This window comes from Homarus americanus, unplaced genomic scaffold (assembly GCF_018991925.1).
Source record: "Homarus americanus isolate GMGI-L3 unplaced genomic scaffold, GMGI_Hamer_2.0 scaffold24922, whole genome shotgun sequence".
Taxonomy (NCBI): domain Eukaryota; kingdom Metazoa; phylum Arthropoda; class Malacostraca; order Decapoda; family Nephropidae; genus Homarus; species Homarus americanus.
In genome coordinates this window covers 3,151,663-3,174,135 of record NW_024722610.1, presented here as the reverse complement: position 1 = coordinate 3,174,135, position 22,473 = coordinate 3,151,663, and the positions used below count along the sequence as shown (strand labels likewise).

Sequence of the window (22,473 nt, the reverse complement as noted above, 5' to 3'; positions counted from 1 at the left end):
AGAGAGAGAGAGAGAGAGAGAGAGAGAGAGAGAGAGAGAGAGAGGAGAGAGAGAGAGAGAGAGAGAGAGAGAGAGAGAGAGAGAGAGAGAGAGAGAGAGAGAGAGAGAGACTCCCACCCTAAATAAAAAAAAATCTAAATTTCAATGGCGTCTGTACTAGAGTACTCCCGGAAGAAAGAAAACATATATTTTTTTGTCTTCTCCCGATAAATACTGAGACGAATTTCGTTAACGTTCAAGATTACTCCCTCACGTCTTCACTTACTGAGATAGAAGACCTCGAAGGATTTTGTTAATGGTCTGTAAATAAAGACAAGAGGAAGCAATTACAACGAGTCGCTACCAATAGACGGGATAATTAAAGGTCAATTGGAGAGAAATGTTATGATGTCATGATGCATTCCTGCCCTTTAACAGGTAACGAGGAGGTGTTTAGGGGTGAATTATTTTACAACAATAAATACAAGGTGGTTAAGAATGATGAGATGATCGTAAGGTATGATGAGAGATGATCGCAAGGTACGATGAGAGATGATTGTAAGGTATGATGAGACATGATCGCAAGGTATGATGAGAGATGATCGCAAGGTATGATGAGAGATGATTGTAAGGTATGATGAGAGATGATCGTAAGGTATGATGAGAGATGATCGTAAGGTATGATGAGAGATGATCGCAAGGTATGATGAGAGATGATTGTAAGGTATGATGAGACATGATTGTAAGGTATGATGAGAGGTTGATCGCAAGGTATGATGAGAGATGATTGTAAGGTATGATGAGAGATGATCGCAAGGTATGATGAGAGATGATTGTAAGGTATGATGAGACATGATTGTAAGGTATGATGAGACATGGTTGTAAGGTATGATGAGAGATGATCGCAAGGTATGATGAGACATGATTGTAAGGTATGATGAGATATGATCGGAAGGTGAGTCTGTGTGTTGGATGTATACAATAAAGAGGAGTTGTTTGTTCACCTCTCTCTCTCTCTCTCGCTATTCTTTGTTCTCATTTTTTCTTCCCTTTTCTCTTCCGCGTCCCCATCTCTCAATTTCTGTTTCACATATCTTTTTCATCCCATTTATATTTTTATATTTAACTCTTAACCTCCCCCCTAAAAAAAAAAAAAAAAAAAAAAATCCCACACAAAATTTCCTTGCCCGATTCTCCTCTTCGTCAAGGTGATCATTTAAGACAGGTGCCGACAGGTGGAAAGGAGGCACCTGGTCTGCCTTTCCGCCTCCCTGAGTAAAACTGAAAACACAAGAGGGAAAAATCTGAAGTGAATTTACCAAGTAATGGAAAAAATGCAAATGGCGCCCAAAACAAAATGTCCTACACAGGCATCTGGCTAGATTGACTGTTGCCTTGAGTTCACTAGACTGGGATTGGAGTGAGACTGTGTGTTGTGGGATGGAGTAAGACTGTTGTGGGATGGAGTAAGACTGTTGTGGGATGGAGTAAGACTGTGTGTTGTGGGATGGAGTGAGACTGTGTGTTGTGGGATGGAGTGAGACTGTGTGTTGTGGGATGGAGTGAGACTGTGTGTGTGTTGTGGGATGGAGTGAGAGACTGTGTGTGTTGTGGGATGGAGTGAGACTGTGTGTTGTGGGATGGAGTGAGACTGTTGTGGGATGGAGTGAGACTGTGTGTTGTGGGATGGAGTAAGACTGTGTGTTGTGGGATGGAGTGAGACTGTGTGTTGTGGGATGGAGTGAGACTGTTGTGGGATGGAGTGAGACTGTGTGTTGTGGGATGGAGTGAGACTGTGTGTTGTGCGATGGAGTGAGACTGTGTGTTGTGGGATGGAGTAAGACTGTGTGTTGTGAGAGTGAATAAGACTTATACTGAGATCAGATTAAGACTTGTATCTCTCGGACGTAGATAAGATTATACAAGACTTAGATAGGACCACAGAACATAGAAATAACCCAACATTGAATTTTAAGACTTAAAAGACGTAAATAATAAAAAACGAAGGAACTTGTTCTAAAAAAATTCATCCCAATTCGGTCCATAATAAGTGAGTTTTAGTTTATAAATAAAAGACAAAACACAAAATAAAAAAAACGTAAATATAATCAAAATGAATAATTATAGACTAAGAACAACAAACAACGAAAAATAATCAAAGTTGGATGAAAAAGGAGATTTAATCCTATATAAGGTAAACAAACACGATTAATCATTTCAGTTATGATGACTGAAGTGTATCCAACTCTGTCTGATAAACTAATGTATCGTAGTTCGGTAAGGGAGCGCGCCAGTAGCAGCTTATGGGATTTCTTATTAATAATTGACAGCTGTTTTCTTTACTGACAGCTGTTTTATTTACTGACAGCTGTTTTATTTACTAACAGCTGTTTTATTTACTGACAGCTTTTTTATTTACTGACAGCTGTTTTCTTTACAGACAACTGTTTTCTTAAATGACAGCTGTTTATATGTTAGCTAATCACGCTCTTCTGTTGATCTAGTTTCTTTTGTTTCTCGTTATTCCCTTAAAGACGATTCAGTCCTACGCAGCGAGGAGTCAGGGACCAAGAACTTATACATTACTGGGCAGCTTTACTTCAGTGCTCTTATTTGTGATATTATCTGTTTGAACGAAATACAGTGAAACTTCTATTTAACGGACTATATGGAGATGAAAGTCCGTTATATCGCGGGTCCGTTAACAGTGAAACGTCCATCTAAAGCACTATATAAAGCTGAAAGTTCGTTATATCGAGGGTCCGTTAGATGTGAAACCTACATCTCACTAATTATATGTAGAGAGGAGTCCGTTATATGGAGGTTTCACTGTAAAAGAAAAGAATGACAATATAATTTACTTTGGTTCTCGTTATTTCTAAAACAAAATCTATTGTATGGTAATTAAGAAATATTGGTGAAATTAACTTTATATTATTTATTTTTATAATACTTATTTCAGGTAAAACCAATAATTAATATTTGTATTTATTTAATCCGTCCTTAAGTAAATTCAAAGTTCAATTATAAAAGTACGAAAATTACACTTTAATTTCTATTAACTCAAAACGCACATCACCCACCCATATCCCAGTGACAGGAGCAATATCACTCAACTTTGAAAATAAAAAACCTTGATGTATTTTGCTTTTCTCTAACTCCAATTTTGCGCCATGGTAGAGAGATCTCGTGGGCATTAGAAAATGAATTTCACTTTCTACAACTCCAATCACATATAACTGCAGCATTAAGCAATAGCACTCGTGTTTAGAAGGAAAAATGTGAATTGCCTGGGTAGTGTTGATCCTCCTCATCGTCACGACACGACCCTGAAAGAACGGCTATCAAGGGACCTTTCCAGAGTCGAGTCCTAATGGGCTCTGGAACTAGGAGTGGACAGAAGAGCAGGGGCCGGTGACAGCAGTAGGAGAAGCTGGTGCGGGGAAGAGCAGGGGATGGTGACAGCAGCAGGAGAAGGTGGTGCGGGGAAGAGCAGGGGATGGTGACAGCAGCAGGAGAAGGTGGTGCGGGGAAGAGCAGGGGATGGTGACAGCAGCAGGAGAAGGTGGTGCAGGGAAGAGCAGGGATGGTGACAGCAGCAGGAGAAGGTCCGTGGGGAAGAACCACCACCACCACCAGTAGAAGCAGCAGTAGATGCAAGAGCAGCAGTAGCAGTAGAAACAACAATATTAAGAGCAGCAGCAGTTACATCAAGAGACAAAAGTAAGGGAAGGTGAGTGGCGGCAGGAGCAGGGAACAACACCGGGAACAAAAGGTCGGGAAGTACAGAAATAAACAACGCCAGGTACACACCGCAGGGTACAACAACGAGAACAGCATAAGCAACAACAGCAGGGAACAGCATAAGCAACAACAGCAGGGAACAGCATAAGCAACAACAGCAGGGAACAGCATAAGCAACAACAGCAGGGAACAGCATAAGCAACAACAGCAGGGAGCATAAGCAACAACAGCAGGGAACAGCATAAGCAACAACAGCAGGGAACAGCATAAGCAACAACAGCAGGAACAGCATAAGTAACAACAGCAGGGAACAGCATAAGCAACAACAGCAGGGAACAGCATAAGCAACAACAGCAGGGAACAGCATAAGCAACAACAGCAGGGAACAGCATAAGCAACAACAGCAGGGAACAGCATAAGCAACAACAGCAGGGAACAGCATAAGCAACAACAGCAGGGAACAGCATAAACAACAACAGCATAGGACAGCAGCTGCAGCAATGAACAATATTTGTCTTTCTGCCTGTCTGAATATGTCTATATATAGATTCACTCGTTTCGTATTACTACCTGAACTAATTGTTTGTCTGTCTCTCTAATCCTCTTGTTGTCTGTCCTCTCTGTCTGTCTGTCTGTCTGTCTGTCTGTCTGTCTGTCTGTCTGTCTGCCTGTCTGTTTCTTTGTCACTCGGGTTTCAGATTACTATATGATTAAAGAAAATATTGACAGTTTCGACCAAAATAACATGGACACTTCTGGCGTCTAATTATGGGTAATAAGTGATTGATTCTCAGCTGGTCAACACTTATTATCAGTATCAATCAACTCAGCGTAACAGCATGAAATAAAAGGGTGTAATATAAAGACAAAATAATCGGATCTAATTGATGTTAAAATCCCAATCTCTCCTGTACGTAAACGGCCCTTAAAGTGTCTAAGGAATTTTGTTTGTAACTTTATGTGTAAGGTGGATGGTGATTTCCCCTATCTGGTACTTGAAAATGAGGCTTCATTAATAATTTCATTTCCAAAGTGAATTTAGAATCAATAACATCAAAAGTTATAAATACAAAATAATATTATTATTTTGTATTTATATGTTGGTTTTCATTATTATTTGAATTCAAAAGTTATTTCATATTTCCCTTCTCGCTTTTCGATATTGTAATTATGTCCAAAATGAGTTGAAATGTACTATGAAGTGAGCATCTGAAAATACAAATTAGAACACAATTTTATTTCGCTCCAAATTTTTTCTCAACAGACACCGATTATGACGACATTTTATAAAAGTCGAATGAAACATTTTAAAAGTTGAAACTGACTTACTAAAAAAAAGCCAAGAGCTCATGACCATTTTTATTTAAAATTCTGCGAGGTAAAATTCTAATCCTCTTTAGGGATGTTGTGTTCGGATCGTCATAAGATGTTAGACTTACTATTTTCTCGCCTAGAATTGTTCATTCATTATGTATGCTCTAGCTCTCAATCGGCCAAAAAAGTATCGTGACTTTTAAAGATTTGAAATACGAAGTAATATGAAACACAAAACTGTGATTGTGTTGATAGCCCTGTAGTTCTATGACCAACACCAAGCATATGTTGTCATTGTGTTGGTAACCCTGTTGACAGCATATGTTGTCATTGTGTTGGTAGCCCTGTTGGTAGCATATGTTGTCATTGTGTTGGTAGCCCTGTTGGTAGCATACAGTATGTTCCCATTGTGTTGGTAGCCCTGTTGGTAATGTATGTTGTGACTGTATTGGCAGCTCTGTAGTACAATGGACCGAATGTTAACAGCTTTATATATTTTCCAGAATTCAAGAACGTAATAATAATAATAATAATAATAATAATAATAATAATAATAATAATAATAATAATAATAATAATAATAATAATAATAATAATAATAATAATAATAATAATAATAATAATAATAATAATAATAATTCTATTCTGGAAATTCAAAACTAAATACATCCAGGAGTAAATAATTCACGTCGGTATATAGCACTTGTTTATGTATTAATGTTCACAGTATGGATTTATACCCCCCACCACTTCTCTGAATTCCCAAGTCGACTCACAATATCTTTCACAGACTATTTATTCTCGTACTTTGATACTATACGAAAGCTGTTGTAAAACCGTGAGTATTTTCCGGGTTTCTTTGCTGGTCTTTCCATTAACCTTCTCTGCCTCAGTGCATATCACATTCACCACAGTAATATAAACAACGGTATACTGGTAAAGTTATTAAGTTGTATATAAAACATTCTAAAAGCTATTATGATTCACAGCAAAAATTAAAAAGGATCCTAGAGCTTTGTTCATGTTTATTAAGGAATATAACAGGTAGAACAAGGCTCGGGATTATTAGCTACGACGACAGAATGAGGTGGTAGAGGTGTTAATAATATATGTGTTAGACAGTATATGCCAGATGTGGTAATGGAAGGTATACTACTGTGTATATTAATATGTAGGAATTATATTATCTCCTTATTTAATATATTTAGCTAAAGGATTCCAATATACTACAATAATAACCTTCCTGGAATCTGGAGCTGCTACATGTATAAATGAGTAATATTTTCCGATACATTATTTTAAGCAAACAACACGTAGACAATATATTTCTTGCACTCATACATCCCATCACCTACCGGGTACATTTTGTCTTTAGGTTATATTAATTATCCTTCTGTCTGTAATAAATGTTAACATTATTTCTCTATACTTAGTCATTTTTTGTGTATCTTATTTGTGTAACTTTTTGTTTTGTTTCAGTTGCACAAAGTTTGTAAATAAAAACTCAGGGCTGCCAACTGTTTCGTGCGGTAAAATATTTATAAGAATTAGACTTTCTATTCAGGATTTTTTTTTTATCTATACACAGACACGGGTAACTGAGCATGAATGAAGGTACGCACACACGCACGCCACACACTAGTCTGTGCCTGTCACAAGAAAACTGAAGTCATCACAAACGGCCAGACAATTCTAGACGAGGATAATTTGCTCAGTAACTGACTCAAATAGCGGAAGAGGAAGAGGACGATAAAGAGGGCGAAGTAAGATACGAGAACAAGGGTAAAAGAAAGCTAAAAAAGAATAAGAACATAATAAGAGTGAAAAAAATGGGACAAGAATGATAAAAAGAAAATAAATTAAAGTAGGTAGTAGGAATAGAGAAAGATAAAGAAATGGGACAAAGAAAAAGAGAAGAACTCCAATTTTACAAAAACTCTTCTATGACTACTATACGACTCTAACTATACGAATAAGTAATATTTGTTTGACATTTAATACTGAAATAAAGAAAAATGGTGTGTGTTTACAGTGTTTATCTTTCCTGGGAATAAGAGGGATGGGTGGTGGGTGTAGGTCCTATACTATAAGACGAGGAAATTAGCTCTTTTTGGTATTGTTTACATTGTTGCCATGGTGACGCATCCTTCTAGCAAAACACTGTAAGGTGACTACAGTAGGGAACGAAATATGAGTAGATGGTTGAAAACTATGCTATTCTGTAATGGGTTATTGAGCCTTGTGTTAGTTTAAGTTAGGTTGGATTCGGTTTGGTGTGTGTGTGTGTGTGTGTGTGTGTGTGTAGGCTGAAATTCACGTACTCTCCACTACTCACTCTTCCCCTGTTTTCATTATTACTTAATCATTCACATGCTCTCATTGCTTCTTACCACAGTCACCGCCGCCACCCTCTCTGATGAATGTTGTCTCCAATTGAAGGATACATTTTATTTTACGGAGAGTTTCCTGTCCAATGACCAGTTCTTGTTTTTATTGGTTTATTGAAATGATTTTTTTTTTCTAAGAAGGAAATTTTTCAGAAGTATTTTGCAATTGGTTTTCTATGTTAAGTATTTTTTACGTTCATTTACACATTCATTTACACTTAACTGAAGTATCGACAGACTTCAATACACTTGTGTTAACTTTTGTCTGGTATCACAGCGTGTAAAAATATATAAAATATTTACGAAATTAATACAATTTTCCTGGTAGTTTTATATTCTTTTATTGGGTGTAAAATGTATCACTGAATACGTATTTTTATTTTATTTTTAATTTTAACGGGCATTAGCCCACCCGGGCGCAGGTGATTTTATGACCCACAGCAGGGCCTGGGGGGCGAAAATATAATAAAATAATAATAATAGTAAAATAAATAAAACTTAATAAAAATTAAAAAAAAAATAATATTAATAATAATGATAATAATAAAGAGTCACAAATAAAACCCTGCAATTGTGTGTAAATGAGGCAGAAAGTCAGCTCAGCAACCTGGGACTTGGTCACATTTTTTGTGGTGCCATATGGCAGCAGGGTCTACCATTAGTCCTTAACTTAATTATTGTATTTGATGTTATAAATTGTAAAAGAAGGTGATATTTACACAAATTATTTCTCATATTATTTTAGTGTCATGATAGAAAGACACTTAAATTTTAGATATTGTTCATGTTATTTCACTTCGGTGTTACAGAGTATAAAAGTGAGCATGAGAGTTAAATAATAATATTTTTGGCTTTAATTTTTAACCTTTGTCAAAATAGTTAGATACTGTATATGATATTTAATGGAATATTGTTTTGCTTATTTCATGTTTGTAATAAAAAACAAAAGGACAAAAATGTAAGCATTTTTTTCTTATATGATGTCTTAAGGTATAAAACAATATACGATCATCTCATTAAAATTTAACTTTCATATACCTGTAATTTCTTTCAATTTGGTCTTATAGCGTGCAGGTAAATACGAGGTGGAATATTATACCTAATTATATGGAATTACAGGTATAGGAGGTAAGAGGAATGACAGTATTGATTATGGTAACCTTTTTAATTTAACGTTTAACAACTTATTAGGGATAAAATATAGTGCATGGCCGTCTGCTAGGCCACCCGCACCTCCCTACAATATTTCAGCTTCCAATCTTAAAAACGGCGGAAATGCAAAAATAAAATAAATAAAGAGAAAGGTATATCGAGTTGTTTTAGAAACTCTGCAAATAATTATCAGTTTAGTTTAATTTATTCTTCTATAAACTGTACACGTGAACAAGAGAACAGTAAGTCAGTTGAATCTATTTTATTTTTTTATTTTGTATAATAACCCTCCAGAAAAATGGTACGATGAAGAAATATCATATTTACTTAATTTATTCTCACCTAAAGAGTAAGCACACTGTGAGTTCAGTCGATCGTTATAATTCATTTGATATTTTTTGGTATAAAAACAAGTAAAAGAATGGGACTGAAATAAATTATTTTGGTTTAAACATATCGTCACACATACAACAGTAATGATAAATGTCAGAGTACAGAAGGTCGCTCAGTTTTATCTCATTAGTTTTAATTTCATAAAGTGTAAGAAAAGGAAGATTATGGAACAAATTAAATCATTTTAATTTTCTCATATAATTCCCTTAGGTGTCAGAACCACTACCAGGCGTGAGACCCTCGCCTTGACCAACACATCTACTGCTGAATATTAACACCTCAACATCACTCACCTATCAATCACTATAAATAAATCAAACTATGAAAACCGTATTTTAATCTTTTTTACGCCGTCTATTGATTGTGGAGACAGAATGATCTTTGCTCTGTCCCATGAACTAGTGTAATAAGTAACCTTTTACGCCTTTAAAGACCTTAGTTATTGAAGCCCATTAATATCATATCATCAATGGCCCATGAACATAATTTTCTTGTATAATAAATAAATAAAATAAAACAAGAACATATTTCAGAAGTTGTGGATAGATATTTTTTGTGTTGCGTGTGTTCTTATTCATGTTGATGGGTATGTAATGGTTCCCAGGCGGTGCACCTTTACGTAAATTTATTCGCTTATTTGTTGACTTTTTTCTCTCTGAATGAATTTCGTTTTAATTTTTTCTCTTAGTTTATTTATTTTTGCTGTTTCTTTCCTTTATTTATTTTTGTTTTGATATATATTTATCCCTATATTATTTTCATTATTTTTCTCTAACTTATCTTCTATATATTTCTTTCCATTAATCAATTACATTTTCCTATATTTCTTTACATTAATTTATATAATTTGCTGAATATTTCTATACTCTATATGTTTCTGATTATATATTAATTATTTCCCTTGGTCTATCCAAATTTTATATTACAACCACTCCTATATAATTCTATATTTCTCACGCGTTATATTACCAAATAAATCAATATAGAACACTCATCACACTGACCTATACTTGAAGGGAATTTTTATATGATAGAAAAAATAAATAAAATTTATTCCACAATTCCAATTTTTATTACACTTGATAACACAACATAAAAAAAAATATATACAAAAGTGTAACAGCCGAATTTTATCTGGGATTTTGCTTTCTATGAAATACAATAATTAAATAAAACAAAAGAAAAATACTATTGTGAGATCATGTTTTTTTATTGTCTAATATAATATCAAATAAACAAAAGAGAAAAATAATTATGCTGTTATTTTTTCCAACCTCTCGTTCCTGACCGAAAAAAAAGACGAAAAATAATTGTCCCACACCCTTATAAAAAAAAAAAGTACCAATTAATTATTTAACTCTTCTTTAGACTATTATATAAATCACCTTAACAATATATATAATAGATCTCAATTATTTTAAACCTCTATAAAAAATATTACTCGGGAATCATTTGTTTCATCTATTTATTGTGTTTTATTTAATGTAAGAACTGCTGCCATAGTTTAATACCTTATTTTTCTTTTATTTTTGTGTCAATTATTATATGTTAAAAATAATGTGACGGCTGAGTGGTTACAACATTCGCCTCCTGCCATAAGGGACGATGGTTCATGCCCAGATCACCCTCACTCCACCTAGTTGTAAATGGGTACCTAGCATTACAGTTGAGGAAATGAAGACGGTCGACTACAGTGCCGCCTACACTACTTTCCTATGTACCGAGGACTTACTGTGCCATGTACTGTATCTTTACTGTCAGGTGTATGGGATCCAATCTATGTGTACATGTTGGTCTGTCTGTATGACTGGTTATTTCATTCTTTCAATTTTTTCTCTCTCTCATTCTCTCTTTCTTCATCTCTTTGTTCGTTAAATTGTCTATCGTTCAATAATCTCTGTACCTCTTCCTTACTCTGTTTATCATCTTTTTTTCATTTCTTTCTCTCGTCCTCTGCTCTTTCTCTCATTTCCCTTTCCACTCTTCTTCCCCTATTACCCTCCAACACTCCTACTGCTGTGTCCCCTCTCACTCTCTTTATCTGTTTCTTTATAGTTCTCATATCTTCCTTCTCTCTCTCCTTGTACTACCTCTTCCTTCTTCCTCCCTTCCCCCACCTTCTCATCTTACTCACCATCTCCTTTCTTCCCTTCCATTCCCTCCTTCCCCCTCTCCCCCACCCTTCTCTTCCTCTCCTCTCTTCTTTCCATCTCTTCCTCTCCCCTCTCCATTGCCTTTCCCCCACCATCTTCTCCCCCACTTCCCCCTCTCCCTTCCTTCCTCACCAACACCAGCTACCCACAACAACTACAGTGTGTCTGAACATACACCCATCACTGTGTATTCTGCTACTCTTGTAAACACACACACACACACATGTACGTCACCTGAATATGACACTTACACCCGTGGCAGTATTTGACAGGTGTCTGGTAGTAATGGGTACATTTGTAGTAGTTAAGACAGGTTTGTGGTGGTAATTGAGAGGTGTGTGGTACTGTGCATTAGTCGATGGTATTACATGGTAGTCATTTTGGTATTTTGTGGTAGTCAATTTGGTAGTCTTTGCCTGTATATGGTAGTCCGTGAAAGTCTATGATAGTATATGATAGTCTAAGAGAGTCTGTGGTTATCTATACTAGTCTGTGAAAGTTTATGGGAGTCTGTGAGAGTCTGTGAGAGTCTGTATTAGAATTAGTCTCCCTGACAAACCTTCATCTGGCACGAGAGAGGCAGGAGAACACACCAAATGAAACACAGAGTAATAAAAATAGAATAGATGAAAAGGTGGTAGTAGGAAGAGGGGGAATGAGTGAATGGGTGAATGGGAGAATAATTGAATGAAATAGAAAGTCGGATGAAAGTGGATGTGTAGGTGAAATAACACTGAAGAGAAATAGAGAGAAAGGGAGAACTAAAGAGTGAGAGTGAGAATATATAAATTGGAAAAGAAAGTCGATGAAACTGGGTGTATAAGGGGACATAGACATTTAAGGGAAGAAGAAAATTAAATGAAAATACACAGTCGAAATGATACTTAGTGGGAATGGTAAATTAGAAAGAGTAATAAGATGAACGTAAAAATAAAAACTATATGAAAGAAAAAATTATTGAAAAAATATGAATAAATTAATTTATCCTAAAGTAAAATGTTGAAGAGAAGTTAATATGTGAAAATTAAGGTTAATTCCCACTTATGATAATATTTAGAGGAATCTGACTATTACGAGTGAGAATAAACTGACGATGTCACTCACAACCAATCAGAGAGTGCTTTACACCTTACAACCAATCACAAAACTCTAATCCATTTTAGAGAACCAATCAGAGAGTTTGTTGTGATGACGTCAGTGTATATAAATGTGTCATGAAACTCAAGATTATCTGTTTCATATAAATCATAATATCTATATTGACAGTTGAGCTGTTCGGTCATATTTCTCAATAACCATCAACTGAAATGTATTATGTATATTTAATAAACTCAAATATGACCTAAAAAAAATACAAGTATAATAATCTAGAATTACTTATGACCAATACTGGTACCAGTTGTGTCATCAAGATATCTGAAATATTGTCATAATCAAATATAATATTATCTGATTATTGAACCTTCGCGATATTTACACACACACATTGATAATACACTCAAAACACGGAATGTTTGTGGGGCCAGAATTCAGGAGTTGGAGTCCGCTTGTACATAATAATTATATACAGTACTGTGGAATTTCCGGATACAATGTTTTTTCTACGTCATGTAACATCCATCACTTTAGATCATCCTGCTTTAAATAATCTCCAATCATCCGTAAGGGGGCGCCACGGTGAGTAGATTTGACAATGACATTTGTTTAATCTCTTCCTGCGATTTTTATGTTATAAAAAAACAAAATAGCAGTAAACTGTTAGGTACACGCGCTCACTGACACACACACACACCGGGGCCCGCTGTACTATTTCAGGGACAGTGTGAAAGGTGGACTGCAGCCCCATATTTCTTTTTCTGTGTTGTTGTTGTTGTTGTTCTTGGTGGTGGTGTTGCTAGTAGTAGTAGTAACTGAACGGAAGCAGCCGCCCAAAAGTTACGTTACAGCCTTGTTGAGATGCCGACTGTCCTTCTCTCTCCTTAGGTCTGCATTGTTCTGCCTCAGGAGAACGAGATCTTCGGGCCTAAAGCCGACAGCAGTCGCAGATACAGGTATTGACTATGAGGCAACAGTTACTGAATGCCGCATAGATCTGCGGCTCAACTAACTCAACACAGTTAGGGTAGCTACTTATGTATTAGGATAGTTAATTTTATGGTAATAAAATGGCGGCGAAGGTGTGGCTATTGGGGGGGGAGGCCACGTTTAAAAAAAAAGTAGTAGTAGTTGTATTAGTCGTCGTCGTCTCCAGAAAAATGGATAAAGGGCAGATCTTTTCACGAACAACTCGTTGAAAAATGAAACGCAACCAGACACCTTCCTGGTTCCGTCTCTCAGTCATGACGTCATCAGAGGGCCACGCCCAAATAGAAATCCAGACTAACTTAAATGAACAGTAAAGTTCTTGTGATTATCTATAAGACGTGTGTATATATATATATATATATATACATATATATATATATATATATATATATATATATATATATATATATATATATATATATATATATATATATATATATATATATATATATATATATATATATATTTAGTCTCGTCACTCAGGTAGTGTTGCCAGACATACAATATAACAAAAATGTAAAGTACAAAAATGTAATGAATTTATAATGATGATTTATTAATATTATGTAAATGATTGTCCTTCATTTAGGCAATATCATTACCATAATCTATAACGACGGGAAACTAATATTAAACTCTTGTAAAATGAATAATTATATAAAGGTCTGGTTTCTGAGTCACTTGTTTTCGTCCATGTTAACAGTGACGTCACACAGTCTCTCGCTCTTTGAGGTGCGTTGCCAAACTTTTAAAAGCTTATGATTAAATATTCAAAAAGTCTTTGCGCGTTTCATAATTTTTGGCGAAATGACATGTTTCTAAAATTGAACTCAGAACTTACGCCTGTCACTCAAAAAACTCATATCCCTCAGGAGTTGGTCATGAAATACAAGGTTGTACCAAAGAGAAACTTTTGGGTGAGATTTTAACCAATGAAATTCATAGATCTCACCTCACAAATGGATCTGATGACCAATGAGAGCGGAGAATGTGGTGTGTATACCATGGTTCATATCCTGATACTGACTCATTAATAAACGGTAATAAAATATTGAGAAATAGGTCAGGATTCAGATGAAGAAGAGCTGTTTTTTACAATGATATAACATAGTAATAATAATAATACGGTGTATGTCTATGTTTTTGTTTTCATTCCCAAGTTATTGACATTAACAAATTGTACATCATAGGTCAGTAATAATAATAATAATAATAATAATAATAATAATAATAATAATAATAAATACAAGAATAACAATAAAAAAACAATAACAAAAACTACACCATCAATACTTATAATAATAATAATAAAACTAATAAATAATAATAACTAACGGTTCATTGAACAATATAGCAGCCATTAACTGAACTATACGAGAGACGTTAGTGGTACATACAACCTATAATGACACGGGGGAGAGATGAGGTCAAGAGGATTATAAAATATTGAGGACCAATGCACTGAGCCCTTCTTCTGCACTCACTAGAAGTCCTTGTTGTGTAGCAGTTATGGCAGTAGACCAGGTAGGGTTAGTTGAGGAAAATTGACGTTGTGTAAACATTTATGAGCTCGAGCGGTGAAGTGAGACAACGGAGGACGAGAGCTGGAAGATTTGACCGTTGTACTGATGTGTGTACCTTCCTGTTCAGTGCTGCAGTAGGGTGTCGAGATGTTCACAGTGATGTCAAGTGTGTGTGTGTGTGTGTGTACTGTGTGTGTGTGTGTGTGTGTGTGTGTGTGTGTGTGTGTGTGTGTGTGCGTGTGTGTGTGCGTGTGTGTGTCTGTGTGTGTGTGTGTGTGTGTGTGTGTGTGTGTGTGTGTGTGTGTGTGTGTGTGTGCGTGTGTGTGTGCGTGTGTGTGTCTGTGTGTGTGTGTGTGTGTGTCAGCATTCTCGCCTCTCAAGCAAATGGTCCCGGGTTCGATTTCTGGGCCGAGTGAAACTATGGGGAAGTTTCTTTACGTCCTTTGCCTCTGTCTACCCAGCAGTAATTGGAATCCTGGATGTTAATCGATTTGAGAATCGTGTTCCGAGGTAATGGTCAGCCAGTGCAATTGGCGAGTTGTCCGGTCTTCTCGGACTATTCCTTGATACTGGGGCATACAACTCGTTAGCTTAAGGAAAAGTTGTTGTGTTGGCGACAGCTTCTACAGTTTAAAGAAATTCACGCCAAAGTGGCCCTTGGGCCGGCCATCCTTGTACACGAGGGGTAACCTGTATATATATATATATATATATATATATATATATATATATATATATATATATATATATATATATATATATATATATATATATATATATATATATATACTTGAGCCGTTATATGTTCACTTTAATATTACAGCATGGCCATAATAGTTAGCTACATAATAACTGTCAGAAACGACCAGTAAATGTAACTGTTTTAAAAATGTTTATCTGCAGAATACGTTGAGTATATGGCCGTGTAAGAGTGTTATCCTGCGCTTGTTAACCTACTGCTGTAATTCCGTAAAAGCGAAATGGCTTCTTAAATTTAAACAATTGAAATGTCGTTAAGGATGTTTTAGAACACCAATGGTATTAAGGCCGACATAGCGGACCATATATCTACTGTACTAAAGATCCTCTCAGCTGAAGATGGTCCATGAGTCTGGGCAAGATGAACATTACTAGTAACTATATGATCCTCACTGGTTAACTCCACAATAACATCAAAGATCACTCTCACATAACCAAATACGTTCTCTTAACACTACTTAAGTGTTTCCTAACTCGGTATAATGATTTATTCCTTAACTGTTGCTAAGTAAATTTATCATGTTAAACCAGAGCAGTCTAATTTCAATGTTATTTATGATGTCATTTTTGTAATATATTTTAAGACAAAAAGTTAGCTACATCACTTATCTTCAGCACGAGGAAGGATTCACTCTACGATCCCTTGTGAGCGTGGACCCAGCAGTCAGCTCTGTATACATTATTTATATTGTATAAGACAATGTTTATTATACAAATTTACAGTTCTTACTTTCGCATCACTGTGCATTTGGGTTTATTTTGGTTATTAAATATCTCTCACGTTCCTGACAGAGAGAGAGAGAGAGAGAGAGAGAGAGAGAGAGAGAGAGAGAGTTCTATCATAATTTATAATGGTTGATGGACTGTGTAATTACTAAGCTTACATTACGGCACTTAAAGACCTTAGTTGTTGAAGCGCAGTAATAACATTAACATTAATGCCACTTTCCTGCCTCTCTTGATCCTCCTCAAATTTAGTCAGTCTCACCTAATCGAGTATTTCAGTGACGTTTGGAAGGTAATTGACGGTTCCAAACTAATATTCGGATGGATTCGAGGAAACTTAGGCATTTATCATCATTTCTGTCATAGTATCGTTATAGAATATTTTTTCACTACAGTTCCTCAAAATCGTCCACACACACTTTGCGTCATTTTCAATATTATTTTACACTGCCGGTAATAATGTGCAACGGAGGAGTCGAGACCACGAGTAAAAAATCACACACACACACACACACATTACTACTTCAACTACTACTACTTTGCTGTCACTCGGAATCGAGTATGACGATCATCCAACTATGATAAATGATATGAGCTTCGTTGGTGAGCTCTGGGGCGACTAGAGGGGGTTTTACAGGACAGACAGAGTCGTCCACAGAAGTTGCACGTGTGGGGGGCTACATATAGTGCTGGAGGGGCGGCAGCAGCGTCTTTTCGGAGTTGGTGCTTGTCTGCCTCATTATATAGTCGGGCTAACTCGAAAGTTTGACACTTTCTCCTGTGGTACTCCTCCAAGCGTTACGGTGTGGAGTAATCGTCTCCCAGGTAAGGAGGTCGATTTGGCACTTTTCAGGTTTGTCTTAAGACCATCCTTATACCTTTTTAGTTGCCCACCAGCGTTCCGTTTCCTATTCCTTAGGTGACTGTAAAGTAGCTGCTTTGGCAGTCTACTGTCGTCCATGCAGGTAACATGCTCAGTCCAACATAGTTTTTGATGGATAATGGTAGCTTCGATGCTCCTACAGTTGGTGTCGGGGAGAAAAATGGCATTTGTTCTCTTGTCTTCCCAGCGAACTCGGAGGATGAAACGTAGACTATGTTATTGAAAGTTTTCAAGTGCCTTGATGTGCCTCATGTCTCGCTGCACAATAACAGGGTGGGGAGGACCACTGGTCGATAAACGTGCAATTTTAAAGATAATTTCAGCTCCCTACAGCTGAAGACACGGTTACGGAGTCTGCCAAAGGCTTCAGATGCACGTCTGATCCGATGTTGAATCTCTTCATAGATGTCCGCGGTGGTGGACAGGTGGGAGCTGAGATACTGAAAGTGGGTAACATTAGTGAGGGTTGTACCATTAAGCTGGATGGATGGTGGAGGTGTGGCTGAACCAGTGGCAGGCTGAAAGAGAATCTGAGTCTAAGTACATTCACCTCAAGGCTGAAGAGCGCATGCGCACCTGAGTATGTGGTCAGGATCTCCTGTAGGTCATGTTCAGTGTGAGAGACAAGGGTGAGGTCGTCTGCATACTGATGTTCAATAATGGAGCTGCCAAAACCTTTGTTCCTGCCTAGAGTAGTCCTATGCTGAAAAGACATTTCATCGGTACTCGATGTCCACCCCGCCGCCCAAATTGGTACTGGCGAGAAAGGAAGGCAGCCAAGAAAATGGAAGAGAGAGTTGGTGCCAGTATGTATCCTTGTTTTACCCCCGTTTGGATGGGGAAGAACTGAGACTGGGTGGCATTGTGCAGGACACTGCCACTAATGCCATTATGAAGTTGCCCCACAATGGCGATAAATGGTGGGCAGCAAAAATGGCAGAAGGCACGCCAGAAGGCTTCCTTGTTGATCGAATCGAAGGCCTTGGTTAGGTCGATGAAGGCTATATACAGATCAGGACGCTGTTCTCTGCACTTTTTCTGTATCTGACAGGCAGCAAAGATCATGTCAGTGATGCCACGTGATGGTCTAAAGCCGCATTGAGATTCGGGGAGAAAGTTTTCCGCCTCAGAATGAAGTTTGTTTACGAGGACTCGCACGATAATTTTGCTAGCTACGGACAGCAGCTAGATCCCGCAGCATTTGCCAGTCTGACCAGTCTCCCATGTTCGCATAAATACTTACGATGGAGGCATCTTTAAGAGCCTGGGGGATTTCCTCCTTTTCCCATGAATTCTCCTGGAGAGAGTGGAGATGGCTGGTAAGCAGAGGTCCTCCTGCTTTATACACCTTGGCTGGGATTCCATCAGGCCCTGAGGCTTCGTTATTTACATCTGTTTGATGGCAGTTACTACCTCATCCAGGGATGGAGGATAGCTGAGGGACCTGCTGGGTAATCAGGACATCCATAACTGTGTTTCAATTGACCAGCGAATGGAAGTGCTCTTTCCAGTGCTGAAGGATGGCCCATAAAATGTTTTAGTGGAATTGGAAATTCGTACATCTGGTGTTGATCTGCATGTTTTTACATTTCACATTCTTATTTTTAAACCAATCACTCTTTAGATTGCGACGTTCATGTTGGGATGCCGCTTTCTTCTTGCGAAGGTATCAGCTTTGGTCCGAGACTGAGGGTTGTTCTGCCAGTCAGTTAAAGCAACACATTTAGTATCCACAAGTACATTGATTTTCGGGTCATTTTCATCAAACCAATCCTGGTGTATTCTTTCTATATGACGGAGAGTCTCTGCAGGTTTTTATTATGACACTGTCAAGAATACCCCATTCGGCACTTGGATTTAGGTTGTTAGTTGTTTATTTGCCCATGCTCGAGCTGCTCTCTGAAAGCATGTGCTACAGCTGGATCTTCCAGATGCATAGTGTAAAAACCTCTTCTGGAGACTTGTTACCTTCGCCATTTTGGGACGACGAGAAGTGAGAGCTTAGCTCTGACGAGCCGATGATCAGTGTCACAGTGGTCTGAGCCACGCATGGCTCGGGTGATGAGGATATCTCGGGGATCTCTTTCTCTAACATTAATGTACTCAATAAGATGCCAGTGTTCAGATCATGGGTGTTGCCAGGAACCCTCGAACTTGTCGGCCTGCCTAAAGAAGGTATTGATGATAGTGAAGTTATGTGCAGCATACTTGCTGAGGAGGAGTAGGACGTTGGGATTACACTTGCCTATTTCATTTCACCCTATGAATCCCTGCCAAATGTCAGCATCTCTGCCAACTCTGACATTGAAGTTAACTAGGAGCACAACCTTATCTTCTCTGGGGATAAAGGTTAGCACTCTGTCAAGATCGGCGTAAAAGGCCACCTTGATGTTACCCTCTGTATCGAGTGTTGGCATGTATGCACTGATGAAGAAGGCATGATGTGAGTGATTCAGTGGGACTCTAAGCGTCAAGAGGCGCTTGTTGATCGCAACAAGCAATTCATTTTGCCTATGTAGGATGCATTGGCGGATGGCAAAGCCAACTCCATAAATGCGTTTTTTCTCCGCAGCAGTCTCACCCTTCCAAAAGAAGGTATAGCCACACCCCCGTTCTGTGAGTCGACCCTCGTCTTGCAGCCAGGACTCACTAATGGCTGTTACGTCGATGTTATACCTAGCCAGCTCTTTTGCCACAAGGGCAGTTATTCTTTCAGGATGCTCATTTGTATCCAGAAAGGTCCAGATATTCCATGCAGCGACCATGAGAGGTTGTATAGTTTGTTTTTGTTTTGATCGACGTTTACAATTGTATTTTTTTCACCGCATAAAGATGAACTTCCCAGGTGTGGTTGCCAAGTCAGGTTGGTTCTTTAGGCAGGCTATGTTTAGGGCACCTTTTCTAGCCCCATGTGGGGTGAGCAGAGTGGGTCCTCGAGAGGGCTGCTGAGTCGCATAGACGGGACCAGATTGCACTGCTGCTTATATCCCAGTGCTTAAACAACCATCTTATCTATGCCGCCCATGTGCAGAGTTGTGAATAGAGACTCCTGGCAGTCGTCTCTGTTGCCACTCTTCCATCGCCATAGGACTTTTAGGAGCATAGGGGTTTTGATGATGATGAGAAGCATGATGAGCTGGATGATGGCTGTGCGTGAGCTGATTTATATGGTGAGGCAGGAGCGTAGGCTGCAACCACACATATTGGCTCTCACTTTTCCTGATCCAGTGGTGCAAGTGTTGCAACGACTGCGGAGAGGGAGAATTGCAATGGACTGCCGATAGCCCAGTTTGTTGGGTTTCGCCTTAGTAACCCGTCCATCATGCATTGCCTTCATCCACCAGTGTATTTGTTGGGTTCCCATGCTAGTCTACTCTTTCACCTATACCGCCGTTGGGGTCTTACTGGAGCTCTGTAAGCATGTCTGCTTGATGCGAAGCTCCACCATAAATTTTTCGTTCGGGGATTTACTCCCGTAGCCTTATACCTACCAAGGTTAATCCGCAAGGCATCGGGGCAGTGGTTAGTAAGCGCTAGTACGTGTCCACATGTCAGTGGGCTTATGCAACGTCCCTCTGGGACCCACTGGTGCCACGAGGTGGCACAGAAGGAGTCTTGATGGTGAAGAGGCTGTGTACTAGCAGGGGAGGTCTTATGTAAGTTGCTTCCCTGTTCACCACGAGGACTAGTCAGCGGCGGTAGCTGAAAGCAAGAGAAGCAAGCAGTGCTTGCACCTTAACACTAATAGTGCTGCCACACTAAACGCATTACACCGCCCTGCGCGAGTGCGCGCGCACACACACACACACACTGAATGTCCTTATTTACCCATTGATTTACAAAGTTTAACATCAATACACTCTGTATACAAGTTAATTCGTCAAGCTTTTCCAAGATGCACGGAACCACTCACTGTAGTACACGACCAATAAAATAATCAGTGTGAATTATCTAACGTGTTCTGTTAGTCACTAATTCACCTATTCTATTTGTTTATCTGTTTTTTGGTGTTTCCTTCCACTCTGACATCTTCCTTATTAATCTTCCACTTATATCTATATAATCTGTTTAACCCTTTTTCAGAGGCTTCCCGACAACAGGGTGTATCAGAAAAAAAAAATAACACACTACCTTACACATTTAGGTCACATGAATGGACGTATTATCCCCACCAGAATCTTTAAGGTGTTGTGTATAATTTTTTCTGAGATACCCGGTTGCTTATTCTTCTAATTTCCTAAGTAATTATTCTCCCGGTTGTCATTATAGAGGCTCAGCCAAGTTAATATTATTGTTAGTGTTCCCTTTCTTTACATCTTTTTTCTAGCTAGGTAAATTGTTTCCAGCAATATGTCACTCAATCAAACAGTCAGTCAGTCAGTCAGTTAATCAATCGTTCAATCAATCAATCAATCAATCAATCAATCAATCAAACAATGTCAGTCAATCAATCAAACCACTATACATATGTTCCTTCCCGTACACTCCCTGTAACCCCCCCACCCCACCTCCCACATTGTTGTTGTCCATTGCATCAATTTACTTCATTTTTTTGGATCACCTGACGATTAGCCACCCCAGCTTATTTCATCTTTTGATTAGATTCTTTAATGTTATTGGGGAGGGTAGTGGTTTGGTTAGGTTAGGTTAGGTTAGGTTAGGTTAGGTTAGGTTAGGTTATAGGTTAGGTTAGGGAAGTTATGTGTAGGTCTCGTTATGATAGGTTAGGTTAGCTGGGGTGTCTAATCGTCAGGTGTTTCGATTTTTCATATTTCCATCATTTTTTATATTGCTCCTAAATACTAAAAGTTCTTCCATGTTAACACCTTCAGTTTGTTCTTTTCAACATTCACCTTCAATATTTTTCTTCTTTAGCCTAAGGTAGTTATAGTTTAGTTATATTAAGTCAGAAAAGGAGTTAAAACAAAAAGTTATTCTGATTTCGCAAGATTTAAATACATTTTCTATAATTTTCCCAAAGTTTTGGTAAGAAAGACTGTATCATCTGGATACAGTAACATGACAACCTGGTCAACATATCCTAGCATTAAAATTAACAATGACATAAATTCGGAGAGAGAGAGAGAGAGAGAGAGAGAGAGAGAGAGAGAGAGAGAGAGAGAGAGAGAGTATACAGCAGTACAAGCAAAGAAAAACTGTATAGAAAACTGTACCACAAATATTAACATCACCTGAAAACCTACACAACAAATCCCTCAGCCAGGCAGCCAACCCCTACTCTCCCGGGGATTGTTTCAGCCTGGTCTAGCTCCCCCATCCCCCACCCCCACACTCCCCCATGTATAGAAAACAAAAACTAACTTTTTTCTAACCCACACCTTGCTAGATAAAGGTGCTCCATCACTGTGAACCTG

At 38.0% G+C, this 22,473-nt stretch overlaps 1 protein-coding gene across 1 annotated transcript in view; it reads right to left on the bottom strand.

Annotated features, from left to right (window-relative positions):
- LOC121862960 (nuclear transcription factor Y subunit beta-like) overlaps positions 1-22,473 on the bottom strand; it is a 67,700-nt gene that overhangs the window by 14,651 nt on the left and 30,576 nt on the right. The window lies entirely within an intron of this gene.